Consider the following 13,544-nt stretch of genomic DNA (forward strand, 5'->3'; position numbering starts at 1 on the left):
TTGCTCCCCCTACCCTGCACCCAGACGCCTAGAGGGCGAGTAGGCAGAACCTTGGCACACTATTTTATAAGGGTTTCTGATCTCCGGACTGAGATGGATGTTTCCACACTTAAGAAGTTGGCACCTGGGTGCTGTGGTGCCATGGCCTAAGTCACTATCTACTTTTATCCCTTTGCAAAATCACATGTATTTCTTTGTGACTGCTACTCCCCATCTCAACTTAGACTTCATCCTGGCCGGCATTAACATGGCTGAGGATAAATATCCTTACCCCTATACTTTGGGAATGTCTGCCCCTTTCTGTAAGAGTAGTTGTGGTTCTACATCTTTCTCTTTCATACCAGCTACAGCTCTGCCCCAGGACCACACCGGTCTACCACCTAGCACCAGGTGGGAGAAAAGCCACACAATAATTAGTAATGCAGGCAGATGTGCCACAGAAGAGAGACAGTTTCACGTAGGCAAGAAGGCAGGTGAAGACAACCATGGAGAAGAGGCCAGTTTTTTTTCAACCATCAGGTCTTCCCTCTTTAAAGTCAAGGCTCTGGGTAAGTCAGTGGGAGTCTGACTGGTCTCATTATTGGGCACTAGTCCTGATTTGAGCTCTGCGCCATAAGCAAAGGGAGTTGGTAAGGAAAGTGGAGAGTTGGCACCAATAAGAGAGGGCGGTTGAAAGTAGGATCCCCAGTGGTTCCTAGTCCTGGGTTGCCGAGCAGGATGTGAGGATGCTGACAACATGAATTTCAAGTCGGACTGTAGGACCCCCTTTTTCCCAATGAATATACCAAGAGAGGTGAATTTCAGCCTGTGAAAATGGAGTTCAACAATGTTTTCTCCACTACAGGATTTCTCAGAGTCTTTCACAGGCCAAAATTTATATCTCCCAAAGGGAGAGATTATTTTACCACAAAACCTGTTTTTGGAATAATGTCATACAAACCTAGTGTTTTAAGATGCACACAAGGGAACTTTTTTTCTAATCATCTAATTTGAACCAATTATCTAAAAGAAAAAAATGTGGACAGCTACATGTAAAAGAATGAAACTACACTGCTTTCTTACACCATACACAAAAATTAAATCAAAATGAATTAAATACCTAAATGTGAGACCTGAAACAATAAAAATCGTAGAGGAGAACACATGTAGTAATTTCTCTGACAGCAGCCATTTTGGTAGAAAAAAAATCAACATTTCCTAGATATGTCTCCTATGGCAAGGGAAATAAAAGCAAAAATAAACTGTTGAGATGGCAACAAAATAAAAAGCTTCTGTATAGCAAAGGAGGCAGTCAACAAAATGAAAAGACAACTTGAACAGGAAAAAATATTTGCAAATAACATATCTGATGAAGGGATAGTATCCAAAATATATAAAGAACTTACATAACTCAACACCAAAAAAGCAAATCATCCAATTAAAAATGGGCAGAAGACATGAACAGACATTTCACCAAAGAAGATGCTGAACATCACTCATCATCAGGGAAATACAAATCAAAACCATGATGAGCTATCACCTTATACCCGTTAGAATGACTAAAACCAACAACACAAGAAACAACGAGTGTTGGTGAGAATGTGGAGAAAAAGGAACCCTTGTGCACTATCGATGGGAATGCAAACCGGAGCAGCCACTGTGGAAAAAGGTATGGAGGTTCCTCAAAAAATTAAAGATAGAATTACTATATGATCCAGTAATTCCACTACTGGGTATTTATCCAGAAAATATGAAAACTCTAATTCAAAAAGATATATGACCCCTATGTTCACTGCAGCATTATTTACAATAGCCAGTTTACAGAAGCAGCCCAAGTATCCAATGATAGATGAATGGGTAAAGAAGATATGGTGTATATATACAATGAAATATTATTCAGACACAAAAAAGAATGAAATCTTGCCATTTGAAATGACATGGATAGATCTAGAGGGTATAAGGCTGAGTGAAATAAGTCAGTCAGAGAAAGACAAACACCATATGGTTTCACTCATGTGAAATTTAAGAAACAAAACAAACAAAAAAGGAAAAACAAAAACAGGCTCTTCGGTATAGAGAACAAACTGGTGGTTACCAGAAGGGAAGTGGGTGGGGGGATGGGGGAAATAGGTGAAGGGGATTAAGAACACACTTATTATGATGAGCACTGAGTAATGTATAGAATTGTTGAATCACTGTATCACATATAACACTGTATGTTAATTATACTGGAATTAAAATAAAAATAATTTAATTTTAAAATGATATGTGTCATTCCTTACTAAATAAGAGCAAAATTGTTTTTCATCTGTGACCAAAAAATAAGACTGAGGAATACCTCTAGGATGTTTTCAGGGGGTTGGAGATAGCATTACCCCTATACATTTGCAAATACCCAGGGTCCTAGTGAAGCGTATAAAAATTGCTTTTCATGCAGCTGCATCTTTAACCCAATGAGCTCTTAATGCTTCTCAGATGTCACCTTTTAAGAATCCCCAAGTTCTAAAAACTGGTTTAGAGGTTGCCTGCCCCATGATGTGATAAACTGATAGATGAAGAGGCTACATGTTCTTTAGGCAGGCTCTGACTGCCTGATATCAGGCAGACCTGAAATAATAAGGAACTAGGTGTTGTTACCATTGTCTTTAATAATTGCCATGGCAACGCAGGAGATGAGCACACAAGAAAATGTTTTGGCTGGGTCATTTGGAGGTTGGGGAGTGCTCCCTACCCATCTACAAGGCTTCCATGAGTCCTGCTGATCTTGCTCTGCTCTGCACTGTGAGGGTGATCAAGAAGAATGTCCTTAGAGCATGTCTGAGTAAGTGGGGAGAGCCAGGAGTTACTATCTGAATTCCAAATGGAGGAAACCAACCATCAGTCTTCAGGGCTCAAGAATAAATAACGATAGCTCAGTATATATTGAATTGGGTTCATGTGATCTCGCCATAAACCTATAGACACCTTGCACCTATAGAAACTTCCTCTAAAGTGTCTTGTGTGAGTACCTGTGTCAGATTGGCCTAAAAGGTAACCTACAAAACTCTGACCTATGAAACTCAGCCATCTATTCTGAGAAACCAAAGTCTGACACTGAGATGAAAAAACCAGAAACTGAAGAGAGAGAGAAAGAAGGAAGGAAGGAAAGAAGGAAGGAAGAAAAAAGAGAAAAGAATCCTTAATCTCCTCCAGAAACCCAGGGAGAGGGAGGAGGTACATACCAATACTTGTGGCCACACGGAGAGAGGACTTAAATGGCCTGAGAAAAAATGTGTCGTTCTAAGTGGAGAAGAAAACGGCTATTGTCTAACACTTAAATCAGAAATACTGTATAAACAGCCAACAGCTGTTTTTCAGCCTCTGCTTTTTAGAGCAAAAGCCAATAAAAGAAAAGACATACTCTTTCAAATGTGGTTTTTGTTCAGAGCCCAGATTTTCTACAACTAATTTCCAACCCAGAAGTAGGTTCTGTTTTGGATCGTCTTGTTTTGAAGACCAGAGAAAAGGACAATGTTTAGAGCGACAGCACAGATCTGGATTGAGGCTGAGCCAAACAGACTTGCCATACCACGGGGAAGGCGTATATGTGTCCGAGGGAATTTTAGTATTAAAAACCAGAAGCCAGGGGCACCTGGGTGGCTCAGTTGGTTGCGTGACTGCCTTCAGCTCAGGTCATGATCCTGGAGTCCTAGGATCCAGTCCCACATCAGGCTCTGCTCAGAGGGGAGTCTGCTTCTCCCTCTGACCTCTCCCTCTCATTCTCATTCTCTCTCTCTCTCTCAAATAAATAAGTAAAATCTTAAAAAATAATAATAATAATAATAAAAATTAAAAATAATTAAAAAAATAAAAACTAGAAGCCAGTCCTCTCAAAACACTCCTCAGTAACTGCATATTATAAGGAAGAGATGTTCACTTTGCACGTGGAAGTAGGAAACAAGGTGCGTGTCTTTGAGGTATTGTTTGATTTCAGGACCCTGAATTACAAAATCATCAAGGAGAGTAAATGACACGGTTCGTTCTTTTGTTGTCCACATAATGAAAGCCACCTGATAAGACCAGCAGGACTCTAATGAGCACCCGTCTTGTAAATAAGGAAATTACAGGGAACTTTTAAAAGGGATATTCAGATGAAAAATTACTACCTAAGTCTTATAATTACGAAACCAGAGGAATAAAATAACAGTGAGGCGAGGCCTGGTTTATAAACAGAGACTCAAAGATATGGCCTTACTTATTCCCTCTTGGTGCCTCTGTTAATGCTGTTTACTCCACCCTGAACACCAGCTTCAGTCCCTAAAGGAAGTATTATACCTACTTTGGGTATTAGCTCTTCACTCATCTCTAACTTTTCTATTATAAAAGTGTAATGTATGTACATACACATACATGTATGTGAGGAGTGACAGAGAGAGCTTTGAAATGTTCTCTTTCTCATATCTGCTATCTTTAAATGGCAATATGCAGGCTATGTTTGCTTCCGCGTGTGTATATCTTGTTTCTGTGTCCATCTGTGTCCACATGATACCGCTCCCAGCTTCGCGGCAGAGCCGACCCTCTGAAGGCCCTCCTGCTACAAATCTTTTAGATCCTAAACACAAATTCATTTTTAATGTGGCCTGCAGAGAGCAAAGGAACCCTCCAGAGTCCAAAGAAAGGAGCAGTAAGCTGAAAGCCAAGCAGGAGTGGTAAGGTGAGTACAGGACCAAATCGACCCTTATGTCCTGGGCCCATTGCAAGGTGCAGAAGGCAAACTCAAGTAAACTCTGACTGTCGATGGGGCTAGATCAGTCATCTGAGTCCTGGAGGAACCAAACGAAAAACTCTTTTGGAGTAAGTAACTCTGATTTAGGCCCTCAGCACTTCCACAGATCGAGCAAAATGAGTTCAGAATCAAATATCACCAGACAGCAAGAAAATAAGCCACAATAGGTAAGAGCAAGCAGAAAGCACAAATTCATGCTTCCAAGACTTAGGTACTGGAATTTTCAAAAGCAAATTTTTAAATACTATATATGAAATATGACCAGGCAGATTTGGAAAAGAGCTAAGTAAAATATTTTTAAATGAAAAATATAATTGCTGAAATTAACAACTCAATGGCTGGAGTAAACAATATCTAAGACATAGTTGAAAAGAAACTCAGGGAATCAGTGTGTCCGAAGAAATTACCCAGAATGCAGCACAGAGAGACAGGAAGCATATGAAAGAGGGGTGAAGACATGGAGGACGGAATGAGTTCTAACTCATCCTAACTCATTCTCATGCTGATCCTAAGAGCCCCAGAATAGGTGACAATAGGTGAAAGGCATTATTCGAAGAGATAATGAATTGAGAAAGTCCAGCACTGATGAATGATAAGAATCCACAGAGAGGGGAGCACAACAGAGACTATGCAGGATTAAAAAAAAAAAATTAAATCTATACTAAGCACATAGTAGTCAAACTGCAGAATGCTAAACTCAAAAATAAGATCTTAAAGGCAACAAGCAGGAAAAAAGGCAGATCACTAACAAAGAAACCTATAAAGCATCAAGAGAAACGGAAACCAGAAAACAGGTAGAATAATATTTTCAAAGTGATAAGAGAAAAGAACCCAGAAATGCATGTGTGGCAAAAAGCTGCTTTTAAGAATGAGTGTGGAAGGGCGCCTGGGTGGCTCAGTGGGTTAAGCCGCTGCCTTCGGCTCGGGTCATGATCTCCGGGTCCTGGGATCGAGTCCCGCATCGGGCTCTCTGCTCAGCAGGGAGCCTGCTTCCCTCTCTCTCTCTCTCTCTCTCTGCCTGCCTCTCTGCCTACTTGTGATCTCTATCAAATAAATAAATAAAATCTTTAAAAAAAAAGAATGAGTGTGAAATAAATCATTTTTAGATAAACATGATATATGAAGGAAAAAATGAACAATATGAAGGATGCTATGCTTAAGCCTCCTTCTGGGCATCATACCAAGAATGCTTTTTTGTGAAGAAAAAGATTTAAGCAGGAGTTTAACATTTACTTAGTTGAGTGACAAAGAGGGTTTTTGGTGTTCCCTGACTCCCTGGGAATTCAGGAAACAATTGAGTTATTGGTGGTTTAAAATGTCAGAGAGCAGTAATCACAATGTGCTTCCCACTCTCAATTACTTCAAGTATTGTCTGATTTTGAGGCTATTCTTGAGAACTAAATGTTTTTCTAGTATATATTGTGCAGTTTCCACGTGCTCAGTGTGACTAATGCATTAGTCACAAGTTATAATATGAGACACTCAAGAAAAGACAGTCTTGGTCTCTAGAATGACTCTCTTCCCAATACTTAGGCCCCCACCGTCCCCCCCACCCAACCAATTATTGTCCCCTACCTCTGATATTGGCTCTATTCTGGACAAAAGATACCTCCAGAATACAACCTATTGCTTCTTGAAGCCTTTACTTCCCTAAAAAGCTCCAACGTGGGCAGACATTTTTCCTGTATTTCTCATTCCTTTCCCTATAATCTATTGTCTACTAGTGGGGAAATGTGTGAGCTCAGCTATTAAGAGAAGAGAAAGAGGGAGACAAGAGAAAAACTTAGCTGGGGTTGACACAAGTCCAACAAAGATATTTTAAGCTGTAGTTTTTGTAATATGGAAAAGCAGGGACCAACCCAAGTCTCCACCAATTAGGATCCAGCTAAGCAAATTTTAGCAAACTTTAGCATCTGAAAAAAAATGGAATCTGATCTTGCCATGGTTGATGACAAATGCAAGCCTCTGTGGACTCTGGGTCCATGTGGCTTATGGGATCGCATCCAACTGCTTATATAAACTCATGTCAAACTGATAAACAAAGGTCACAGACTCAATTGTGCACCAGGGTTACCACTGGTCATGCAGACAGAGGGCTAAGAATTAAGAAAAGATACAGATTTTTCTAACTTATTAATTTATTACTTATTAGTAAATTTATAGTGAAAGGGTTTTAATGTTGTTTCCAATGCTCCATGAATTTTTACATGTTTTTCCATAGAAGAGATACATCTTTATTTAAAATGGCAGACTAAAATATATATTAGAGAATAGCTGTCGCCCTTACGGCTGAGCCAGAACATTCAGGAAGAGGCCACCTCTTTCTAAGACTGAGATCTAGACCTTATTGGAGAGGGTACAGCCATGGTGCTCTGAAAGAGTTCATAAGGGGATGCACTGGTGAGACTTTCCAGAGACCTGCTGTCTGGAGTAGCGAGGAAGCCATCCATTGAACGAGATACCATGTCCTAGAAATCATGACAGAGCTCTCCAATGGGGTGCCAGGGAAGCCATCCAATGAGAGGTAGCCCACCTTTGGCACTCTATTGTGACCCTCCAGTGGGGGTTCCAGTGGGAATCATTCACAGGGATGGCCCCGGGAAGCTCCCCACAGGAAGGCCCCATTGTGGCCACCCAGCTGGCGGGGCAGAAAGAGCCTTGCAGGCCATAGGAGCGTGCCAAGGCAAGCCACCCGGAACCAGCAGAGAAGCCCCAGCCTCTCCCAACATCCCCGTCTACTGACAGAATCGCACACCACACTAGCTGGCAAAGCAGAGCCGCAAAAAGGGTCCTGGTCCATTATTGTAGAGCAAGGGGGAATTGGGAGGTGATAGGTGACCAGTTGGCAACTTCTGCAAGGAATTTAGCTGATGGCTCTACCTATGTTCATTCCAGGTTGGAAGGCCTGGAATTTCCTATCAGAGAGTCAAGCCTGTGCCGGGAGCCTGGGCTGCTGAGCAGACAGCTGAGTGAGCTGGTTCTCAGCCTCCCTGTGTGCAAGAGCTTTTATGAAAGCCCACTGACTTTCCTTACGAATCATTTCTGGTCTACCCAAGGCAGGATGGGCCAAACGGGTCTCCCAGTCTGGTTATTTAAAATGCACATCTAACGATACAAATGGGTCTTTTAGCTGTGTCAAGGAAAATAATGAAGTTAGAATACGGTAGGAATGAATTAAGAATAATGAACAATGAATAGGTTTAGTGGTTAAATAAATGCCACTCATGGTGTAAAACTTCTACAGCATACCTTGGGACAATGTCGTGAACAAGAGCCTCGGCTCGGAGCGACTTACTGATTGCGTCAGCTGGGGCAAATTACATCACCTCTCTGTGCCTCGGTTTTCCCTTCTGCAAGTGGGGACGACAGTACCTGCTTCAGAGGATTGTTGGGAAGACTAAGGAGTTCATGGTAAAGCTCTGCAGACCAGGTAGCACAGAGCTCCGAGGGAGCCAGTTATCACTGTGAATATTTGAGAACAGATACACCCAGGCTGATGTACGCGAGGCCCCTCGCAAGTCCCTTACAATCTCCCCTGCTCTCCTCCCATAAAATGTTGACCTTCCCCCTCAGTGCTGTTTCCTGGGGGGCAGGCAGGCACCGGGCAACCAAGGAATCATGCTGTGTAGCCCCTCCATTCCAGCGGTCACCCAGGACACTGGCTTAGCGCTCCTCTGTCATCAATGCTGGACAAAGAGGCCAAAAGCCAAGACAAGTAAACTGGCCCCCACAGAACTGATCCAAATGGCCTGGGGCCTGGCAGTACCGGTGGAAGGGCTTGAAAACAAAAACCACCAAAAAACAACACACAGGTTTGTCTTTGTCATGATTGACCCAGCTCGCAGCCAGGCATGGAAACAGAGCAGCTTTATGAGAAAATGCCTTTCTTTCCACGCGGTAATTGAATCCAGTTGTGGCTTGAGGTTGCACATGAGTGGGGTTTAAGAAACGTTTGCTTCTTAGATACATCTCCTCCAGCTGAACAGTCTTCTTTCTGTTGAATTCTCCTTCAGCAGGGTGTTAAAGCTCCCGCAGACCATACGATGCTTTGGGATCTGGCTCTCACGCTCACCCTAGAGATAACTGGCCATCCCGTAGACACTTCAAAAACTAAACTTGTGGGCGAAGTCCAAGATGGTCTTTCTGGATCCTGAACCCTGCTTTGTAGCAAACAGTTGTTTGGGGGCAGTTTGGGGGGCAGCTGAATGTCCGGAACACGTTAGATCAACTATGACAGAATTCCTCTTCAAAGGGGCCCTCCTTGTCTGATTACCATCCTGCGCCTGGAAAACCCCCACGGGGGAAGTGGGCTGAGGCTAGGACAGGATGTTTCGGAGTCAGATTTGGTTGCATCTTGTCCCATGGCTACTGCTGCCCGCTGACAGCATGCTTTGCTCCCTTAATGAAACGAAACAGTCCCTGTTCTAGCAATTGCCACCCACGTGAGGACAGCAAGTCTTCCACCGCCCAGCTGGAGTCCTGCCCTGGAGCCCTTGGGGCACACATTCAGAGACCTTAGCCAGAAACTCCTCAGTAAAGCATGTTTTTTAAAAATTTTTAATTATTTTGGTATTCTTGCATGATGAAATGTTCCACGTGGGAAGTAGTGTGGGATAGGAGTTAAGTGGGAAAGAGTACATTTCCTTCAGAAACATAAAAGCAAAAGATATTGGGCATTCACCCCATGCATTAGAGTCTGATGGGCAGAGCTGACACCATGTTGGCAGTCTCTCCTGTCCTCAGACTATGAGCTGCCGCTTCCAGCCTCCCCCTATGAAAGGCTTTCCACCCGGTTAGGTCAGGGTACAAACACTTGGGGGGCACAGACCACAGGGGCCACCCACAGAGGTGTGGGCAGGGCATGCAGAAGCCACCGGGATGGACGGTGCAATGGCACGGGGCCAGTAACAGTGGGCACAGGTACCACCCCTTGCCCAAGGATTGAAGACAACCAACCACTACTAGATCTAAAGAGAAGAAGTGATGACATGTCTACGAGGGCAATTCCATAGCAAGGAGCCAGGAGAGCAAGAGCCCCCACCCCCACCACCCTCGCCAACTCAGAGCTCTGCCTCCTGCAGGGGATCTCCACCAGCAGAGCCCTCTGGAAGCTGGAGGGTCGAGGGGGCCTGTAGATGGCCCCACATGGTTCAGCCTCTCAGGCATAAGCAGGTCAGCAGAGGGATGTGGAAGAGCCAGTGGGAGACACACCCAGCACACACACACCATATCCGAAGCTCATAGAAGATAGGGCCTAGGTTTTACTCCTTGTTATATTCAAAGGCCTGGCCCATAGTTGCTACCTGGTATATTTGTTTCTGAACAAATGCATGAAGGAAAGATTGAGAGCGTACCCACATCCATGAAAACTATTAGTGCCAGATGAAAAGTGAGTAGGAACAAGGGATGACAGTACTCCCACACTAGAAATTTTCACAGGAAAGGGAAGGCACTGTGGACTGCTTAAGTGGAAAGGGCTTCGTGGAGAAAGTAGGAAAGCTGGGTCTTAGAGGAAAGGCACGGATAGATCAGTGGGGACACCATTCCAGGTGGAGGAAGCAGGACAAGCAAGAACCCAGAGCCAAGTGTTGAGGAAACAGCAGCACAGAGTGGGAGGTTTGCGCAGAGACCAGGAGCTGTCATGGGGACCAAGCTCCAGAGGCCACAGCGTGGTGGCCCAGGAGCCTGTGACATGCCCTGCGTGCCGAGGGCAGACTCAAAGACCCAGACAGCTGAGCACGTAGTAGTCATACCAGGGAGGGGACAAACACCAGAGGTTCCAGATACACCTGAGCAACAGGAATGAGAAGGAAAGGAAAGAGAGGCACCAAGTGAGAGAGAAGAGAAGGACTCAGTGCACTGCTGTGGTGGGGGATGGGGGTAGACCGTGACACAAGAGGCTGAGAGCCTGGGCAATGACCGAATTGGTGACGGAGGACCCCGTCAGAGCTGTGCTCTCCCCATGGGCCACCCTACCCACCAGTCATGTCTGTGGCCACCCATCACTGTCGCCACAGGAAAACTGAGGCAGCTGCCAGAGGACACTACCCAGCCCTGCCACTAAAGTCCTCTCCTCAAACTTCGAAAGCTCCCAATGCCAGACTTCCAGGAGCTGTGGGGAGCAGGTATGCTCAATGGCGGGGAGGGGGAAAAGGCAGCATGTTAGCCCTGCCCCACCTCCTTCAGGCCTCAAAATAGTACCCACGCCCTGGCCTGGAGGGGGATCCTAGCCCACACTCATCTCCCCATCTCCACTAGGATGACGCAAAGGGTTGGGTGGGAAGGCAGACATCTCTGTCCCTGGGGAGCCTGGCCCCCCCAGGAAGGCCCACCGGTGCTGGAATTCAGAAGGATGGACATGGTTGAAATCAGGAACTACTGTGCATCCCAGTTGTGAGGGGTAGATGCATCTCCAGCCTCCCTGGAGCTTCTTCCTTTGCCACCTGCTGCCCTGCTCGGTCACAGACTTCCAGTCACCTGGGCCTTGTGTGGATAAGTACACAGTGCTAGCTTGCAGGGAAGATTTCCCCTAGAGACCTCGGGAGCTCACGCTGGCTCCACTGCCATACCTTCAAAGACACAAAGTAAAAGAGAAAGAGAAAGATCTCAGCACTGAAACCTTTGTTGATTTTCTGAAACTGAGTGAAAGAGGAAAAAAAAATGAAGGCAAAAGGAAATTACATCTGTAAGTGAAATTCTGCAATTTCTGTTTATTTGAGGCCAAAGTTTCTAAGCTCATAACCAAGCACCTGGTTGTGCTGGCCCTGGGGAGGCACAGAACACTAGATGCCCAGGATACAGCTCCGGGTCTGTTTCAGGACCCCAGGCTGGCCAAATACCTCCCACTTCCCCCTGCGTTCATGTCCTAGGCTGCTGGAACAAATGCCCACCAACATGGCAGCTTAAAACAATCATCACATGGTCTCACTCATATGTAGAACATAAGCAAGGACACAAGAGGACCACGGGGGAAGGGAAGGAAATCCCAAAAGGGAGAAATCAGAGAGGGAGAGGAACCACGAGAGGCTATGGACCCTGGGAAACGAACTGAGGGTCTCGGAGGGAAGGGGGTAACAAGGTGATGGGTTTAAGGATGGCACGTGTTGGGATATGTACTCGTTATATGTAACTAATGAATCATTGAACACCACATCAAAAACTAATGATGTAATATACAGTGGCTAACTGAACATAATTTTTTAAAAAACAATACAAATGTATTCTCTCATAGTTCTGGAGCAGATGTCTGAAATCAAGGTGTTGGCAGGGTCATGCTCCCTCCAGGGGCTTTGGGGAAGATTCCTTCCTTGCCCCTTCCAGCTTCTGGTGGCACCAGGCATCCCTGCCTTGTAGCTACATCCCTCCCACCGTCTTTTTCTTCATATGGCCTCTCCTAGTCTTCCTGTGTTTTCTTTCCTGTCCATTGCAAAGGTACTTGTCATTGGATTTCCAGCCCACTGGAGAATCCAGATCAGGATCCTTTCACTACATCTGGGAAGACCCTCTTTCCAAATAAGGTCACATTCCCAGTTCCAGGGGTTACTATGTGGACATACCTTTTTGGGTGCCATTATTCAACCCACTACACAGGCCTCATCTTCATTCTCCCCTAGCCTCTGGATCCTTACACTCAACCTAGAAACATGGTCAAGTTGCCGCATCAAAAGAAAAATAAATTCTTTCTATCCCATTGCCCTTTCAAGCTGTGCCATCCTTCCTTTCGTTTCTATGCTCAGCTACTAATCTCTCTAAAAAGTAATCTGTATTTGTTACCTCCATTTCTGAATTACCACTTAATTTTTTCCTGCTTACATTTTTTCCCTCGCTTACTTTTTAAATCAGTTTCTTTCAAGCATAGAGAGAAGTGCAGAGAACAGTATGACTTTTTTTTTTTTTGCATGTATTTTATGCAGAATTTACTCTGGGACCCTAAGTTTTTCTTTCTTCACTTTCTTCTGGGATGTCTTTTTCTTCCCTGCAACCTCCTGTTCTGATTTAGGGACAGTCTGTACTTTTTCAGTAAGGACCAGCTCCGTGTGGCAGGAAGAGCTCACATAAGGGTTAATCCGACCACGAGCCCTGTAAGTCGAGGGGCTTTGTTCACCTGGATATGCTCAAAGACCAGAGAATCTACATCTAGCCCCTTGAGTGCAGCAGTATTCTCTGTATTTTTCAGCATGTGCAGTAACAATTCAGCACTCAATTTGGGCCACCGGCCCTGGGTCCAGCCCCGCTGTTTGGCTGGGCACACCTTACCCGCTCTACCACTGTCTCAACAGAATGGCACACGCTGCTTCTGCAAAGTGATGTCCTTCAGAGACCCGGTGGCTTTTCTGATACACATACCCTTGATAGCCTGGGCAGTTTCACATGTGTTCTTAAAGTGAACATGAAGATTTGAACCTTTTGGTTTGCATGATTTTGTAGGCTTTTCTGGGTCAAGTGAAAAGAGAGCCATTTTCAGAGATCATCTCAGGCCACTCACGAGAAGAGATGATTTTTTCAATGTTTACATTTTTCACCCACTTAGTGTTTTTTTTGTGGTAAAAAGTGACACAAAGTTTGCCATTTTAATCTTTTTAAATGTGCGATTCAGGGGCACCTGGGTGGCTCAGTTGGTTAAGCAACTGCCTTCAGCTCAGATCATGGTCCCAGAGTCCTGGGATGGAGCCCCGCATGCTGGCTTCTGCCTCTGCCTTCTCCTGTGCCCCACCCTGCTTGTGCTCTGTCTCTCTCTCTCTCTCTCTTTCTTTGTCAAATAAATAAAATCTTAGAAAAATAAATGTTCAATTCAGTGGCA

The 13,544-nt window shown here is 44.7% G+C and overlaps 1 pseudogene; it reads right to left on the minus strand.

Annotated features, from left to right (window-relative positions):
• Positions 1-12,660: 12,660 nt before the first annotated feature.
• LOC132017490 (large ribosomal subunit protein uL22-like) lies at positions 12,661-13,202 on the minus strand (annotated as a pseudogene).
• Between the last annotated feature and the right edge of the window lie 342 nt (positions 13,203-13,544).

The sequence above is a fragment of the Mustela nigripes genome, chromosome 5 (assembly GCF_022355385.1).
Source record: "Mustela nigripes isolate SB6536 chromosome 5, MUSNIG.SB6536, whole genome shotgun sequence".
In the NCBI taxonomy this organism is placed as follows: domain Eukaryota; kingdom Metazoa; phylum Chordata; class Mammalia; order Carnivora; family Mustelidae; genus Mustela; species Mustela nigripes.